General features: G+C 44.1%; 1 long non-coding RNA gene across 11 annotated transcripts in view; it reads left to right on the top strand.

Annotated features, from left to right (window-relative positions):
• Positions 1 to 13,811, top strand: part of LOC307181459 — a 1,863,373-nt gene that overhangs the window by 729,541 nt on the left and 1,120,021 nt on the right. Inside the window, exon 2 of one of the 11 annotated variants that reach the window (XR_013826817.1) lies at positions 1,653 to 1,734. The exons of the other annotated variants lie outside the window; for them this stretch is intronic. This is a non-coding gene — a long non-coding RNA (uncharacterized lncRNA). The remainder of the gene's footprint in view (positions 1 to 1,652; positions 1,735 to 13,811) is intronic. 11 annotated transcript variants of the gene reach the window in all.

The raw sequence follows: 13,811 nt of genomic DNA, 5'->3' as shown, positions 1-13,811 counted from the left end.
GTGTAGCCAAGATTACATTCCGTGTATTACTGATATCTTATGATGTTTCTTTTTCTGTGTGACTTATTTCAGTTAGAATCATCGTACCTGAATCCACTCATTGTGATGCTAAGGGCCTGATGACATAGATTTCATTGCTGAGTGATATTGCTTTGTAAGTAAATACCACAACTTCTTTATCCATTTTTCACTTTCTGCGATGTTGAACTTGTACTGCAAACGAGGTTCTTGTAAACAGAGGCGTCCCAAACTTTGGGGTGGCTGTGTCTTTTTGATTTTAATTTCCCTAAGCTATAGGACCATAAGTGGCAGTGCCCTAGGATCTGTTGCTTTGTTTTTTAGATGTTTCAGGAAACACCATACACTTCTCCCAAGTGTCTGTTGGCAATTTACATCCCGCCCATCAGCATAACAAGGCTCCCAGTTCTCCATGGCCTGTCCTGCCTTTCTGGATTTTACACTTTTTTCAGATGACCCTTTTGACCGGGGGGAAGTGAGACTTCAGTGTAGTGCAGATTTCCTTTGCAAGCTTGCTTGGTTGGCCAAAAAGGGCGTATGCGTTTTTTCCTGAATATATTCAGGAAAAAACGCATACGCCCTTTTTGGCCAAGTGCATCATTGTGGACGTTCTGCCTCTTTTCATATGCTTTCAATGCAATTTCAGTCTACCTCCTGAAATCGGTTTCCTGCAATTCTGTCCCGCTTTCAAGTCCTCTTGGCAACGTTACTTCAGTCTATTTTTGGACGATAGCTGTCATTTATAACTCTGCAGGTTTGTGAATTACAGTGCCCCTGAGCTCCTTTCTTCAACTCGCTTTCTTGTGACCTGGCCGCAACACCGCAGGATGGCTTCAGGCCCTAATCTGGTTCTGGCACGGCACGCTGAGCCTTTGGTTATTTCCTCCTCCTGGTGGGAAATGAGAGTTAAATTTTCCCGGTCAGACACCTCCAGCTAGCCTCTCATTGGTTCTCGCTATTCCTGTTCATCTTCCGCAGAAATTGCAAACTGTGCCAAACAGGAGGTTAAAGGCGCTGACTCTCCAAGTGGGGTGAGTGTTAGTAAAGCGTCTGGAATGTTGCACCCGAGTACCAGGGGAGGAAAACTGAGACATATTTGAACACGTCTCCCGATCACATGGTTGATCATACTCTGGGTACCACGTGCATGTTTTACCTGAAGGAAGAATACCTAAAACCTGGGTAGTTGAAACCCGTGGAATGGGTACCATGCAATATGACTTCAAAGGGTCTTCATTTGCTCACCGAACCTCTCCAATCCTATCACTGCTGCGTTTATGCCCCTGTACACATGCTTGATTTTCTTTCGGAGACATAGCAATCTATAGGTTTTAAGATACTTACTACTCAGGTACATTCTTAGGTGTTTAATATGCGGTGTTGAGTCTATTTCGTTGAGCAAGGAGTAGCTCTTGTCTATTCCATATTTGGCTTAAGGAACTTTATCTGTGCTCATTTCAATCTCTGATTTTATACAGCACCCCAACTCACCTTTACCCTTAAGCAAGCATAAGTTGGTTTTCTAAATTTGAGACCCTGTTCTGTTCTGTAATTCAGTTCCTGTGTAGCCAAGTTTACATTCCGTGTATTACTGATATCTTATGATGTTTCTTTTTCTGTGTGACTTATTTCAGTTAGAATCATCATACCTGAATCCACTCGTTGTGCTGCTAAGGGCCTGATGACACAGATTTCATTGCTGAGTGATATTGCTTTGTAAGTAAATACCACAACTTCTTTATCCATTTTTCACTTTCTGCGATGTTGAACTTGTACTGTAAACGAGGTTCTTGTAAACAGAGCCGTTCCAAACTTTGGGGTGGCTGTGTCTTTTTGATTTTAATTTCCCTAAGCTATAGGACCATAAGTGGAAGTGCCCTAGGTTCTGTTGCTTTGTTTTTTAGATGTTTCAGGAAACACCATACACTTCTCCCGAGTGGTTGTTGGCAATTTACATCCCGCCCATCAGCATAACAAGGCTCCCAGTTCTCCATGGCCTGTCCTGCCTTTCTGGATTTTACACTTTTTTCAGATGGCCCTTTTGACCGGGGGGAAGTGAGACTTCATTGTAGTGCAGATTTCCTTTGCAAGCTTGCTTGGTTGGCCAAAAGGGGCGTATGCGTTTTTTCCTGAATATATTCAGGAAAAAACGCATACGCCCTTTTTGGCCAAGTGCATCATTGTGGACGTTCTGCCTCTTTTCCTATGCTTTCAATGCAATTCCAGTCTACCTCCTGAAATCGGTTTCCTGCAATTCTGCCCCGCTTTCAAGTCCTCTTGGCAGCCTTACTTCAGTCTATTTTTGGACGATAGCTGTCATTTATAACTCTGCAGGTTTGTGAATTACAGTGCCCCTGAGCTCCTTTCTTCAACTCGCTTTCTTTTGAGCTGGCTAGAGCACCGCAGGATGGCTTCAGGCCCTAATCTGGTTCCGGTATGGCACGCTGAGCCTTTGGTTATTTCCTCTTCCTGGTGGGAAATGAGAGTTAAATTTGCCCGTCCAGACACCTGCAGCTAGCCTCTCATTGGTTCTCGCTATTCCTGTTCATCTTCCGCAGAAATTGCAAACTGGGCCAAACAGGAGGTTAAAGGCGCTGACTCTCCAAGTGGGGAGAGTGTTAGTAAAGCGTCTGGAATGTTGCACCCGAGTACCAGGGGAGGAAAACTGAGACATATTTGAACACGTCTCCCGATCACATGGTTGATCATACTCTAGGTTCCACATGCATGTTTTAGCTGAAGGAAGAATACCTTAAACCTGGGTAGTTGAAACCCGTGGAATGGGTACCATGCAATATGACTTCAAAGGGTCTTCATTTGCTCACCGAACCTCTCCAATCCTATCACTGCTGCGTTTATGCCCCTGTACACATGCTTGATTCTCTTTCGGAGACATAGCAATCCATAGGTTTTAAGATACTTACTAGTCAGGTACATTCTTAGGCGTTTAATATGGGGTGTTGAGTCCATTTCGTTGAGCAAGGAGTAGCTCTTGTCTATTCCATATTTGGCTTAAGGAACTTTATCTGTGCTCATTTCAATCTCTGGTTTTATGCAGCACCCCAACTCACCTTTCCCCTTAAGCAAGCATAATTTGGTTTTCTAAATTTGAGACCCTGTTCTGTTTTCGAATGCAGTTCCTGTGTAGCCAAGTTTACATTCCGTGTATTAGTGATATCTTATGATGTTTCTTTTTCTGTGTGACTTATTTCAGTTAGAATCATCGTACCTGAATCCACTCATTATGCTGCTACGGGCCTGATGACATAGATTTCATTGCTGAGTGATACTGCATTGTACGTAAGTACCACAAGTTCTTTATCCATTTTTCACTTTCTGTGATATTGAACTTGTACGGTAAACGAGGTTCTTGTAAACGGAGGCGTCCCAAACTTTGGGGTGGCTGTGTGTTTTTGATTTTAATTTCCCTAAGCTATAGGACCATAAGTGGAAGTGCCCTAGGCTCTGTTGCTTTGTTTTTTAGATGTTTCAGGAAACACCATACACTTCTCCCGAGTGTCTGTTGGCAATTTACATCCCGCCCATCAGCATAACAAGGCTCCCAGTTCTCCATGGCCTGTCCTGCCTTTCTGGATTTTACACTTTTTTCAGATGGCCCTTTTGACCGGGGGGAAGTGAGACTTCATTGTAGTGCAGATTTCCTTTGCAAGCTTGCTTGGTTGGCCAAAAAGGGCGTATGCGTTTTTTCCTGAATATATTCAGGAAAAAACGCATACGCCCTTTTTGGCCAAGTGCATCATTGTGGACGTTCTGCCTCTTTTCCTATGCTTTCAATGCAATTCCAGTCTACCTCCTGAAATCGGTTTCCTGCAATTCTGCCCCGCTTTCAAGTCCTCTTGGCAGCCTTACTTCAGTCTATTTTTGGACGATAGCTGTCATTTATAACTCTGCAGGTTTGTGAATTACAGTGCCCCTGAGCTCCTTTCTTCAACTCGCTTTCTTTTGAGCTGGCCGCAACACCGCAGGATGGCTTCAGGCCCTAATCTGGTTCCGGTACGGCACGCTGAGCCTTTGGTTATTTCCTCTTCCTGGTGGGAAATGAGAGTTAAATTTGCCCGTCCAGACACCTCCAGCTAGCCTCTCATTGGTTCTCGCTATTCCTGTTCATCTTCCGCAGAAATTGCAAACTGGGCCAAACAGGAGGTTAAAGGGACTGACTCTCCAAGTGGGGAGAGTGTTAGTAAAGCGTCTGGAATGTTGCACCCGAGTACCAGGGGAGGAAAACTGAGACATATTTGAACACGTCTCCCGATCACATGGTTGATCATACTCTAGGTTCCACATGCATGTTTTAGCTGAAGGAAGAATACCTTAAACCTGGGTAGTTGAAACCCGTGGAATGGGTACCATGCAATATGACTTCAAAGGGTCTTCATTTGCTCACCGAACCTCTCCAATCCTATCACTGCTGCGTTTATGCCCCTGTACACATGCTTGATTCTCTTTCGGAGACATAGCAATCCATAGGTTTTAAGATACTTACTAGTCAGGTACATTCTTAGGCGTTTAATATGGGGTGTTGAGTCCATTTCGTTGAGCAAGGAGTAGCTCTTGTCTATTCCATATTTGGCTTAAGGAACTTTATCTGTGCTCATTTCAATCTCTGGTTTTATGCAGCACCCCAACTCACCTTTCCCCTTAAGCAAGCATAATTTGGTTTTCTAAATTTGAGACCCTGTTCTGTTTTCGAATGCAGTTCCTGTGTAGCCAAGTTTACATTCCGTGTATTAGTGATATCTTATGATGTTTCTTTTTCTGTGTGACTTATTTCAGTTAGAATCATCGTACCTGAATCCACTCATTATGCTGCTACGGGCCTGATGACATAGATTTCATTGCTGAGTGATACTGCATTGTACGTAAGTACCACAAGTTCTTTATCCATTTTTCACTTTCTGTGATATTGAACTTGTACGGTAAACGAGGTTCTTGTAAACGGAGGCGTCCCAAACTTTGGGGTGGCTGTGTGTTTTTGATTTTAATTTCCCTAAGCTATAGGACCATAAGTGGAAGTGCCCTAGGCTCTGTTGCTTTGTTTTTTAGATGTTTCAGGAAACACCATACACTTCTCCCGAGTGTCTGTTGGCAATTTACATCCCGCCCATCAGCATAACAAGGCTCCCAGTTCTCCATGGCCTGTCCTGCCTTTCTGGATTTTACACTTTTTTCAGATGGCCCTTTTGACCGGGGGGAAGTGAGACTTCATTGTAGTGCAGATTTCCTTTGCAAGCTTGCTTGGTTGGCCAAAAAGGGCGTATGCGTTTTTTCCTGAATATATTCAGGAAAAAACGCATACGCCCTTTTTGGCCAAGTGCATCATTGTGGACGTTCTGCCTCTTTTCCTATGCTTTCAATGCAATTCCAGTCTACCTCCTGAAATCGGTTTCCTGCAATTCTGCCCCGCTTTCAAGTCCTCTTGGCAGCCTTACTTCAGTCTATTTTTGGACGATAGCTGTCATTTATAACTCTGCAGGTTTGTGAATTACAGTGCCCCTGAGCTCCTTTCTTCAACTCGCTTTCTTTTGAGCTGGCCGCAACACCGCAGGATGGCTTCAGGCCCTAATCTGGTTCCAGTACGGCACGCTGAGCCTTTGGTTATTTCCTCTTCCTGGTGGGAAATGAGAGTTAAATTTGCCCGTCCAGACACCTCCAGCTAGCCTCTCATTGGTTCTCGCTATTCCTGTTCATCTTCCGCAGAAATTGCAAACTGGGCCAAACAGGAGGTTAAAGGGACTGACTCTCCAAGTGGGGAGAGTGTTAGTAAAGCGTCTGGAATGTTGCACCCGAGTACCAGGGGAGGAAAACTGAGACATATTTGAACACGTCTCCCGATCACATGGTTGATCATACTCTAGGTTCCACATGCATGTTTTAGCTGAAGGAAGAATACCTTAAACCTGGGTAGTTGAAACCCGTGGAATGGGTACCATGCAATATGACTTCAAAGGGTCTTCATTTGCTCACCGAACCTCTCCAATCCTATCACTGCTGCGTTTATGCCCCTGTACACATGCTTGATTCTCTTTCGGAGACATAGCAATCCATAGGTTTTAAGATACTTACTAGTCAGGTACATTCTTAGGCGTTTAATATGGGGTGTTGAGTCCATTTCGTTGAGCAAGGAGTAGCTCTTGTCTATTCCATATTTGGCTTAAGGAACTTTATCTGTGCTCATTTCAATCTCTGGTTTTATGCAGCACCCCAACTCACCTTTCCCCTTAAGCAAGCATAATTTGGTTTTCTAAATTTGAGACCCTGTTCTGTTTTCGAATGCAGTTCCTGTGTAGCCAAGTTTACATTCCGTGTATTAGTGATATCTTATGATGTTTCTTTTTCTGTGTGACTTATTTCAGTTAGAATCATCGTACCTGAATCCACTCATTATGCTGCTATGGGCCTGATGACATAGATTTCATTGCTGAGTGATACTGCATTGTACGTAAGTACCACAAGTTCTTTATCCATTTTTCACTTTCTGTGATATTGAACTTGTACGGTAAACGAGGTTCTTGTAAACGGAGGCGTCCCAAACTTTGGGGTGGCTGTGTGTTTTTGATTTTAATTTCCCTAAGCTATAGGACCATAAGTGGAAGTGCCCTAGGCTCTGTTGCTTTGTTTTTTAGATGTTTCAGGAAACACCATACACTTCTCCCGAGTGTCTGTTGGCAATTTACATCCCGCCCATCAGCATAACAAGGCTCCCAGTTCTCCATGGCCTGTCCTGCCTTTCTGGATTTTACACTTTTTTCAGATGGCCCTTTTGACCGGGGGGAAGTGAGACTTCATTGTAGTGCAGATTTCCTTTGCAAGCTTGCTTGGTTGGCCAAAAAGGGCGTATGCGTTTTTTCCTGAATATATTCAGGAAAAAACGCATACGCCCTTTTTGGCCAAGTGCATCATTGTGGACGTTCTGCCTCTTTTCCTATGCTTTCAATGCAATTCCAGTCTACCTCCTGAAATCGGTTTCCTGCAATTCTGCCCCGCTTTCAAGTCCTCTTGGCAGCCTTACTTCAGTCTATTTTTGGACGATAGCTGTCATTTATAACTCTGCAGGTTTGTGAATTACAGTGCCCCTGAGCTCCTTTCTTCAACTCGCTTTCTTTTGAGCTGGCCGCAACACCGCAGGATGGCTTCAGGCCCTAATCTGGTTCCGGTACGGCACGCTGAGCCTTTGGTTATTTCCTCTTCCTGGTGGGAAATGAGAGTTAAATTTGCCCGTCCAGACACCTCCAGCTAGCCTCTCATTGGTTCTCGCTATTCCTGTTCATCTTCCACAGAAATTGCAAACTGGGCCAAACAGGAGGTTAAAGGGACTGACTCTCCAAGTGGGGAGAGTGTTAGTAAAGCGTCTGGAATGTTGCACCCGAGTACCAGGGGAGGAAAACTGAGACATATTTGAACACGTCTCCCGATCACATGGTTGATCATACTCTAGGTTCCACATGCATGTTTTAGCTGAAGGAAGAATACCTTAAACCTGGGTACTTGAAACCCGTGGAATGGGTACCATGCAATATGACTTCAAAGGGTCTTCATTTGCTCACCGAACCTCTCCAATCCTATCACTGCTGCGTTTATGCCCCTGTACACATGCTTGATTCTCTTTCGGAGACATAGCAATCCATAGGTTTTAAGATACTTACTAGTCAGGTACATTCTTAGGGGTTTAATGTGGGGTTTTGAGTCCATTTCGTTGAGCAAGGAGTAGCTCTTGTCTATTCCATATTTGACTTAAGGAACTTTATCTGTGCTCATTTCAATCTCTGGTTTTATGCAGCACCACAACTCACCTTTACCCTTAAGCAAGCATAAGTTGGTTTTCTAAATTTGAGACCCTGTTCTGTTCTGTAATTCAGTTCCTGTGTAGCCAAGTTTACATTCCGTGTATTACTGATATCTTATGATGTTTCTTTTTCTGTGTGACTTATTTCAGTTAGAATCATCATACCTGAATCCACTCATTGTGCTGCTAAGGGCCTGATGACACAGATTTCATTGCTGAGTGATATTGCTTTGTAAGTAAATACCACAACTTCTTTATCCATTTTTCACTTTCTGCGATGTTGAACTTGTACTGTAAACGAGGTTCTTGTAAACAGAGACATTCCAAACTTTGGGGTGGCTGTGTCTTTTTGATTTTAATTTCCCTAAGCTATAGGACCATAAGTGGAAGTGCCCTAGGTTCTGTTGCTTTGTTTTTTAGATGTTTCAGGAAACACCATATACTTCTCCCGAGTGGTTGTTGGCAATTTACATCCCGCCCATCTGCATAACAAGGCTCCCAGTTCTCCATGGCCTGTCCTGCCTTTCTGGATTTTACACTTTTTTCAGATGGCCCTTTTGACCGGGGGGAAGTGAGACTTCATTGTAGTGCAGATTTCCTTTGCAAGCTTGCTTGGTTGGCCAAAAAGGGCGTATGCGTTTTTTCCTGAATATATTCAGGAAAAAACGCATACGCCCTTTTTGGCCAAGTGCATCATTGTGGACGTTCTGCCTCTTTTCCTATGCTTTCAATGCAATTCCAGTCTACCTCCTGAAATCGGTTTCCTGCAATTCTGCCCCGCTTTCAAGTCCTCTTGGCAGCCTTACTTCAGTCTATTTTTGGACGATAGCTGTCATTTATAACTCTGCAGGTTTGTGAATTACAGTGCCCCTGAGCTCCTTTCTTCAACTCGCTTTCTTGTGACCTGGCCGCAACACCGCAGGATGGCTTCAGGCCCTAATTTGGTTCCGGCCCGGCACGCTGAGCCTTTGGTTAATTCCTCTTCCTGGTGGGAAATGAGAGTTAAATTTGCCCGTCCAGACACCTCCAGCTAGCCTCTCATTGGTTCTCGCTATTCCTGTTCATCTTCCGCAGAAATTGCAAACTGGGCCAAACAGGAGGTTAAAGGGACTGACTCTCCAAGTGGGGAGAGTGTTAGTAAAGCGTCTGGAATGTTGCACCCGAGTACCAGGGGAGGAAAACTGAGACATATTTGAACACGTCTCCCGATCACATGGTTGATCATACTCTAGGTTCCACATGCATGTTTTAGCTGAAGGAAGAATACCTTAAACCTGGGTAGTTGAAACCCGTGGAATGGATACCATGCAATATGACTTCAAAGGGTCTTCATTTGCTCACCGAACCTCTCCAATCCTATCACTGCTGCGTTTATGCCCCTGTACACATGCTTGATTCTCTTTCGGAGACATAGCAATCCATAGGTTTTAAGATACTTACTAGTCAGGTACATTCTTAGGCGTTTAATATGCGGTGTTGAGTCAATTTTGTTGAGCAAGGAGTAGCTCTTGTCTATTCCATATTTGGCTTAAGGAACTTTATCTGTGCTCATTTCAATCTCTGGTTTTATGCAGCACCCCAACTCACCTTTCCCCTTAAGCAAGCATAAGTTGGTTTTCTAAATTTGAGACCCTGTTCTGTTTTGGAATGCAGTTCCTGTGTAGCCAAGTTTACATTCCGTGTATTAGTGATATCTTATGATGTTTCTTTTTCTGTGTGACTTATTTCAGTTAGAATCATCGTACCTGAATCCACTCATTATGCTGCTACGGGCCTGATGACATAGATTTCATTGCTGAGTGATACTGCATTGTACGTAAGTACCACAAGTTCTTTATCCATTTTTCACTTTCTGTGATATTGAACTTGTACGGTAAACGAGGTTCTTGTAAACGGAGGCGTCCCAAACTTTGGGGTGGCTGTGTGTTTTTGATTTTAATTTCCCTAAGCTATAGGACCATAAGTGGAAGTGCCCTAGGCTCTGTTGCTTTGTTTTTTAGATGTTTCAGGAAACACCATACACTTCTCCCGAGTGTCTGTTGGCAATTTACATCCCGCCCATCAGCATAACAAGGCTCCCAGTTCTCCATGGCCTGTCCTGCCTTTCTGGATTTTACACTTTTTTCAGATGGCCCTTTTGACCGGGGGGAAGTGAGACTTCATTGTAGTGCAGATTTCCTTTGCAAGCTTGCTTGGTTGGCCAAAAAGGGCGTATGCGTTTTTCCTGAATATATTCAGGAAAAAACGCATACGCCCTTTTTGGCCAAGTGCATCATTGTGGACGTTCTGCCTCTTTTCCTATGCTTTCAATGCAATTCCAGTCTACCTCCTGAAATCGGTTTCCTGCAATTCTGCCCCGCTTCCAAGTCCTCTTGGCAGCCTTACTTCAGTCTATGTTTGGATGATAGCTGTCATTTATAACTCTGCAGGTTTGTGAATTACAGTGCCCCTGAGCTCCTTTGTTCAACTCGCTTTCTTGTGAGCTGGCCGCAACACCGCAGGATGGCTTCAGGCCCTAATCTGGTTCCGGTACGGCACGCTGAGCCTTTGGTTATTTCCTCTTCCTGGTGGGAAATGAGAGTTAAATTTGCCCATCCAGACACCTCCAGCTAGCCTCTCATTGGTTCTCGCTATTCCTGTTCATCTTCCGCAGAAATTGCAAACTGGGCCAAACAGGAGGTTAAAGGCGCTGACTCTCCAAGTGGGGAGAGTGTTAGTAAAGCGTCTGGAATGTTGCACCCGAGTACCAGGGGAGGAAAACTGAGACATATTTGAACACATCTCCCGTTCACATGGTTGATCATACTTGGGTTCCACATGCATGTTTTAGCTGAAGGAAGAATACCTTAAACCTGGAGAGTTGAGACCCGTGTAATGGGTACCATGCAATATGACTTCAAAGGGTCTTCATTTGCTCACCGAACCTCTCCAATCCTATCACTGCTGCGTTTATGCCCCTGTACACATGCTTGATTCTCTTTCGGAGACATAGCAATCCATAGGTTTTAAGATACTTGCTAGTCAGGTACATTCTTAGGCGTTTAATATGCGGTGTTGAGTCCATTTCGTTGAGCAAGGAGTAGCTCTTGTCTATTCCATATTTGGCTTAAGGAACTTTATCTGTGCTCATTTCAATCTCTGGTTTTATGCAGCACCCCAACTCACCTTTCCCCTTAAGCAAGCATAAGTTGGTTTTCTAAATTTGAGACCCTGTTCTGTTTTGGAATGCAGTTCCTGTGTAGCCAAGTTTACATTCCGTGTATTACTGATATCTTATGATGTTTCTTTTTCTGTGTGACTTATTTCAGTTAGAATCATCGTACCTGAATCCACTCATTGTGATGCTAAGGGCCTGATGACATAGATTTCATTGCTGAGTGATATTGCTTTGTAAGTAAATACCACAACTTCTTTATCCATTTTTCACTTTCTGTGATGTTGAACTTGTACTGTAAACGAGGTTCTTGTAAACAGAGCCGTTCCAAACTTTGGGGTGCCTGTGTCTTTTTGATTTTAATTTCCCTAAGCTATAGGACCATAAGTGGAAGTGCCCTAGGTTCTGTTGCTTTGTTTTTTAGATGTTTCAGGAAACACCATACACTTCTCCCGAGTGTCTGTTGGCAATTTACATCCCGCCCATCAGCATAACAAGGCTCCCAGTTCTCCATGGCCTGTCCTGCCTTTCTGGATTTTACACTTTTTTCAGATGGCCCTTTTGACCGGGGGGAAGTGAGACTTCATTGTAGTGCAGATTTCCTTTGCAAGCTTGCTTGGTTGGCCAAAAAGGGCGTATGCGTTTTTTCCTGAATATATTCAGGAAAAAACGCATACGCCCTTTTTGGCCAAGTGCATCATTGTGGACGTTCTGCCTCTTTTCCTATGCTTTCAATGCAATTCCAGTCTACCTCCTGAAATCGGTTTCCTGCAATTCTGCCCCGCTTTCAAGTCCTCTTGGCAGCCTTACTTCAGTATATTTTTGGACGATAGCTGTCATTTATAACTCTGCAGGTTTGTGAATTACAGTGCCCCTGAGCTCCTTTCTTAAACTCGGTTTCTTTTGAGCTGGCCGCAACACCGCAGGATGGCTTCAGGCCCTAATCTGGTTCTGGTACGGCACGCTGAGCCTTTGGTTATTTCCTCTTCCTGTTGGGAAATGAGAGTTAAATTTGCCCGTCCAGACACCTCCAGCTAGCCTCTCATTGGTTCTCGCTATTCCTGTTCATCTTCCGCAGAAATTGCAAACTGTGCCAAACAGGAGGTTAAAGGCGCTGACTCTCCAAGTGGGGAGAGTGTTAGTAAAGCATCTGGAATGTTGCACCCGAGTACCAGGGGAGGAAAACTGAGACATATTTGAACACGTCTCCCGTTCACATGGTTGATCATACTCTGGGTTCCACATGCATGTTTTATCTGAAGGAAGAATACCTTAAACCTGGAGAGTTGAGACCCGTGGAATGGGTACCATGCAATATGACTTCAAAGGGTCTTCATTTGCTCACCGAACCTCTCCAATCCTATCACTGCTGCGTTTATGCCCCTGTACACACGCTTGATTCTCTTTTGGAGACATAGCAATCCATAGGTTTTAAGATACTTACTAGTCAGGTACATTCTTAGGCGTTTAATATGGGGTGTTGAGTCCATTTCGTTGAGCAAGGAGTAGCTCTTGTCTATTCCATATTTGGCTTAAGGAACTTTATCTGTGCTCATTTCAATCTCTGGTTTTATGCAGCACCCCAACTCACCTTTCCCCTTAAGCAAGCATAAGTTGGTTTTCTAAATTTGAGACCCTGTTCTGTTTTGGAATGCAGTTCCTGTGTAGCCAAGTTTACATTCCGTGTATTAGTGATATCTTATGATGTTTCTTTTTCTGTGTGACTTATTTCAGTTAGAATCATCGTACCTGAATCCACTCATTATGGTGCTACGGGCCTGATGACATAGATTTCATTGCTGAGTGATACTGCATTGTACGTAAGTACCACAAGTTCTTTATCCATTTTTCACTTTCTGTGATATTGAACTTGTATGGTAAATGAGGTTCTTGTAAACGGAGGCGTCCCAAACTTTGGGGTGGCTGTGTCTTTTTGATTTTAATTTCCCTAAGCTATAGGACCATAAGTGGAAGTGCCCTAGGCTCTGTTGCTTTGTTTTTTAGATGTTTCAGGAAACACCATACACTTCTCCCGAGTGGTTGTTGGCAATTTACATCCCGTCCATCAGCATAACAAGGCTCCCAGTTCTCCATGGCCTGTCCTGCCTTTCTGGATTTTACACTTTTTTCAGATGGCCCTTTTGACCGGGGGGAAGTGAGACTTCATTGTAGTGCAGATTTCCTTTGCAAGCTTGCTTGGTTGGCCAAAAAGGGCGTATGCGTTTTTTCCTGAATATATTCAGGAAAAAACGCATACGCCCTTTTTGGCCAAGTGCATCATTGTGGACGTTCTGCCTCTTTTCCTATGCTTTCAATGCAATTCCAGTCTACCTCCTGAAATCGGTTTCCTGCAATTCTGCCCCGCTTTCAAGTCCTCTTGGCAGCCTTACTTCAGTCTATTTTTGGACGATAGCTGTCATTTATAACTCTGCAGGTTTGTGAATTACAGTGCCCCTGAGCTCCTTTCTTCAACTCGCTTTCTTTTGAGCTGGCCGCAACACCGCAGGATGGCTTCAGGCCCTAATCTGGTTCCGGTACGGCACGCTGAGCCTTTGGTTATTTCCTCTTCCTGGTGGGAAATGAGAGTTAAATTTGCCCGTCCAGACACCTCCAGCTAGCCTCTCATTGGTTCTCGCTATTCCTGTTCATCTTCCGCAGAAATTGCAAACTGGGCCAAACAGGAGGTTAAAGGCGCTGACTCTCCAAGTGGGGAGAGTGTTAGTAAAGCGTCTGGAATGTTGCACCCGAGTACCAGGGGAGGAAAACTGAGACATATTTGAACACGTCTCCCGTTCACATGGTTGATCATACTTGGGTTCCACATGCATGTTTTAG

The sequence above is a fragment of the Stenella coeruleoalba genome (genome assembly GCF_951394435.1).
Source record: "Stenella coeruleoalba genome assembly, contig: scaffold_37, whole genome shotgun sequence".
In the NCBI taxonomy this organism is placed as follows: domain Eukaryota; kingdom Metazoa; phylum Chordata; class Mammalia; order Artiodactyla; family Delphinidae; genus Stenella; species Stenella coeruleoalba.
The sequence above is the reverse complement of the archived record's forward strand: the minus strand, read 5'-3'. Positions and strand labels throughout refer to the sequence as shown.